Here is a 4,553-nt window from a genome sequence, read left to right as displayed (position 1 = left end):
AAATAGTGACGTCATGTAAGTTGTGCACTGTGCATCTCCTTCTTCCGGTTCTGCCTGTTGTTGCTGTGACTACAGATACAACAGCCTTGTGTGAGGTGCCCACAGAAGCCCAAGGGGCTGTGTGTAGGGGAGGCGATGCCTGAGCTGAAAGACCTTTGCAGAGTAAGCACACATGTGCACACACACACATACACACCCACACCCACACACTACTTGGTGTCAAGACCTGGTTAAAATACAGGGGTCTTGTCTGATTTGAGGGGTGGGGTCTGGAAATTTGCATTTCAACAAAAGTCTCAGGTGATTCCCCTCCCCACCATGTTTGGGTACTTAGACTATGGACCTGATCTTGAGAAGGTAGCTACACTTAGGGAGAAGCTTTGGGATTATAAACTTGGAGTTCTCTGAGCTTCCATGTCACTCTTCTTGCTCCAAAAAAGAAAAAAAGAAAAACTCACAGAAAATATCAAAACGTGGCTGATGATGTGATTGGGTTTTACCCCACAGAGGAGAGTTTGCATTTGAAGAGGCATTGATCAGACTAAGGAGTCCAATGGGCTGACCTGGCCAAGGATGGTGTGGCCTGGAAGGCTGTCTTCTGCAGATCCCCTCCCCCATGAGAAGGACCACCAGAAACCTTGTGCAAGAGAAGTCAGAGGTCTGCACCTCCTTGCCGACCCTGCAGCAGTGATTAGCTGGGGAGGGCAGGAGGGCCCTGTCAAATGAGGGCACAGCTAAGTCTCATTGCCCTCATTCACATTTAGTCACAGGATTAAATTCAATTTTAATTTCAAATAATATTAAAAGACAGCATGAGATTGTATTTCTACCAAAAGGAAGCATGAATTTGAAGTCTCAGAAACACTGTGAGGGTTAGTGACTAACTGCCAGCCAAACACTTCCAAGTCTTCCATCTGGGTTCCATGTTGGAATTTTGAGCTCAGATTCTGAATTATCAGCTTGATTCTAAGTTCTAAGTGGTTTAAACCAATGTCTGATAGATCCTAGATGAACCTCTGGGCTCCTAACAACATTTTATGAATAACTCCACCAACCAACTGAACAGAAGAATGAAGAAGGAGGGAGGGAAAGATGTGGAGGGGAGATGGGGGAGGGAAGAAAGGTGAGCATGCTCTGACCACACCACTCTCCTGGGCTTTGGCTCTGCCTAGCGGCTCTATTTCCCCAGGGCCCCGGTTATCTGTACTCTCTTTGGGTCTAAGAACCCAGGTTTTGGGCGGGTATCCCCAGAGACAGGGCCGCTCATTCTTTTGATACCCTGGGAAAGGGATCTGGGTGAATCTGTCTTTTGAGCATCCTCTCACCACTTGGACCACTTATGGTTCCCCCTCCTCCCCCAGAGGCCCTTCTCCAGCGAGCAGTCAGCCTGGCCTGGGAAAACAGCACTCTCGCCCTTCCCTACTCATCCCCATCCCTGTTCCCTGCAAACCTGGGGAGGAGGGGGTGGGAGGAGGGAACTCCCACCTCAGATGGTTGAAACTCCAAAAGACCAGTTTGCAGTTGGAGGGTCCTTAACACCACTGAAGGGTGTTCCATGGCCCCTGCCTCAGCTGTTCATTCGTTTCCTTAACAAGCCCTTTGTTCCAGCGGACCTGAGAGGAATCCCACCAGGTACAGGTCCCATGTGGGATCATCCCTGGCTCTGTCTGAACACAGATTTGGGGGCACCTCTTAGGCGAGGGCGAGGTCAGCTCCTCCTCTGGATCTCAGCACCCAGCCTAGGTGTGGAGGGCCTGAAAATATTCTGGAACATGTGAGCAAGAACCCTGCCTCCCTACAAAGTGATGTCCAGATTCTGCATCTCTTATGATTTCAGTTTTCATTCCTATCACTTTCACATCCCATCCCCATGTGAAGAGAGTGTGAGGTGTGAGGAGCAGGGAGCACCCGCTGTGGGAGGCGGCAGGCTGCTGAGGATGCTCTGGGAACAGAGTCTCAGCGTATGTAGGTGCTGGGGCCACCCAAGGGCTGACCCGCTGGCCTCAAGCACACTTTGCCTGGAGTGCTCTCCATGTTTCCGGGAAGTCTGCATGAACTGCCCAGGCTGCTGGCACCTCTGGCTGCCCCAAGGCCTCATATTGGCTCCTCAAAAGCTGCACCAGAGGAGAGAGAAGACAAACATCCCACAGAGGGCTGGTGGCTAAGGTTGCTGGTGGAGAGCTTAGCTTCCAAGGGGCCAGCCGCCCCTGCCCTCCCCGCCTCCCGCCTCCCTCCCCTCCTACACCTGAAATAACAGGCGCGTGCCTGTGTTTCCAGTCTGTGACTTTTACTCCCTTGTAATCTCCCTAGTTTGACAGATTAATACTCAGAGAAGCCCCAAGGGATGGTTGGAGGGAGAGGCACTGCCCTGGCTCTCTCCCGCCTCGGCCACGGGCCTCAGCAGCCTGGTTCTGCCTCATCACCATCTCAGACCTGCAGATGGATGGCAGACAGGCATCTGGTGTCTCCGCCACCTCCCTGCCCTTCCTAAACCCAGTCAGAGGAAGTCAACATCAGGCAAGTCATGGGCCCCTGAGTACCTGTTGTATGCAGTTCTGGGCTGCCCAAAGGGAGGGGAGCTGGGTATAAGCCTGGGGTCACCAGTGAAGGGTGTTCCTTGACTTTATCCACAGGCCCAGCCCTGCTGCCACAAGATCTGACCTAGACCTGCCTTTGTGCTATCAGATCTCTGGGGGGCTCCTGACCCTGGCAGCAGCCACACCCAGCCCTGCATTCCCTAGGGAGGGATCAAGAGAGGGCGTTGATGGACACAGCAGGAAGGAGCCTGCAAGCCTGGGGCCAGACATCATGGTTTCCAGGTTGCCCCACAACTTCCAGCCAGTACAGCTACTCCCTCAACAGGCAGATCCTTGGGCCCCTCTCACCTTCGCCAGAGCGTTGAGCTCTGCTCACAGGGTCAATAGTTGGCATCCTTAAAATGCTCAAATCCCCCAGGGCACCCTCCAGCCTGCTGGATCATATGCAGATTTCAAGACCTCTATGGTCCCACCTGAGGCTATTAATACAGCCCTCATCCAAGAAATATTTCTAGGCACTTTTCTCTTCTTAGCCCTTGAAGACCTATTAGAGGAAAAGCTGGAGTCGGAAGAACTGAATTGCAGCTCTGAACCAGCCCTAATTCTGTATGACCTTGGGCAGGTCACTGTCCCTCTCTGGACTTTAACTGAAAAGTGATGCCCAGATTCTGGGCCTTTTATGACTTCTTTTTTTAATTATTTTTTTATTTTTATCACTTCCATATCCCATCTTGTGGCCCTTTAGACAGTGGATAAGTCAGGTCTTATTCTAGCCATCTCACAGATAGGAAATGAAGGGAAAGGAGAGCTGACACATACGAATTGTGTTCCTTGCAGGTACCTTGTCCAGAAGCTGGTCACAGCAACTCCATGAGACCAAAATCAGGAATCCCATCCTATAAAGACGGTCCATGGCCCAAACGGATCAATGACTAGTCACAGCAGTGACAATAATCAACATGGATTGTTTACTTTCCTTGTGCCATTAGTCTGGCTAGGTGTTTTGTGTTAACTCATTTAATACTCAGAACACTCCAATGAGTCTGTCCCTTTTATTACTCCTCTTGCACAGATGAGGTGGACAAGGTAATGGCACCCCACTCCAGTACTCTTGCCTGGAAAATCCCATGGACGGAGGAGCCTGGTAGGCTGCGCTCCATGGGATCGCTAAGAGTCAGACACGACTGAGCAACTTCCCTTTCACTTTTCACTTTCATGCATTGGAGAAGGAAATGGCAACCCACTCCAGTGCTCTTGCCTGGAGAATCCCAGGGATGGGGGAGCCTGGTGGGCTGCTGTCTATGGGGTTGCACAGAGTTGGACATGACTGAAACGACTTAGCAGCAGAAGCACAGATGAGGAAACAAAGGCTTAGAGGGGTGAAGCGATTTGCCCACAGCCACATAGCTTGTAAATGGTAATACTGAGATTTGAGTCAGCGTTTGACACCTGGAGCCTAATCTGTTTTAACCTGTCTCTGGCAAGACTCAAACCCAGGTAAACCTACCCCAGAGCTCTCCAGGTATGCCTGCTCCAGCTGCCTCTATAGGTCCACGTCGGGGAGGAGACTTCTAGGCTCAGAGAATGTAGCAATAGGGTAGGGACTGGTCCCAATGGCAATCCACTCCAGTATTCTTGCCTGGAGAATCCCAAGGACAGAGGAGGCTGGCGGGCTACAGTTAATGGGGTCTCAAAGAGTCGGACACGATGGAGCAACTAACACAGCGGGACTCCTCCCAACCAAGTGCTCCCTGGTAGACAGTGGTGACTAATGTGAGAGGGTGCTGCCTGCCTGGGGCCTAGGACTGCACCCAAATTCCCCAGAGACCAGGGCTGAGCACAGGGTGGTCAGTGGCCAAGTGGTTCCCCTGGCCCACCTGCCCCTCCTTGTGCCCAGGGATGCAGAACCTGGCAGTCTTGTTTTCTTTGAGCAAATGAAGGCAGCCATTTCAGGAGGTGATTCTGTTAATTCAGAACCAGGAAGGATTTTCTGTGGGAAGAAGGCAGGAGCACATA

The 4,553-nt window shown here is 51.6% G+C and overlaps 1 long non-coding RNA gene across 1 annotated transcript; it reads left to right on the top strand.

Moving 5' to 3' along the window:
- The first annotated feature begins 967 nt into the window (after positions 1-967).
- Positions 968-3,575, top strand: LOC139036990 (uncharacterized). The gene is made up of 3 exons (XR_011489769.1): positions 968-1,123; positions 2,311-2,517; positions 3,375-3,575. It is a non-coding gene; the product is annotated as an uncharacterized lncRNA (long non-coding RNA).
- Positions 3,576-4,553: the final 978 nt, after the last annotated feature.

Source organism: Odocoileus virginianus, chromosome 10 (assembly GCF_023699985.2).
Source record: "Odocoileus virginianus isolate 20LAN1187 ecotype Illinois chromosome 10, Ovbor_1.2, whole genome shotgun sequence".
Lineage (NCBI taxonomy): Eukaryota > Metazoa > Chordata > Mammalia > Artiodactyla > Cervidae > Odocoileus > Odocoileus virginianus.
The sequence above is the reverse complement of the archived record's forward strand: the minus strand, read 5'-3'. Positions and strand labels throughout refer to the sequence as shown.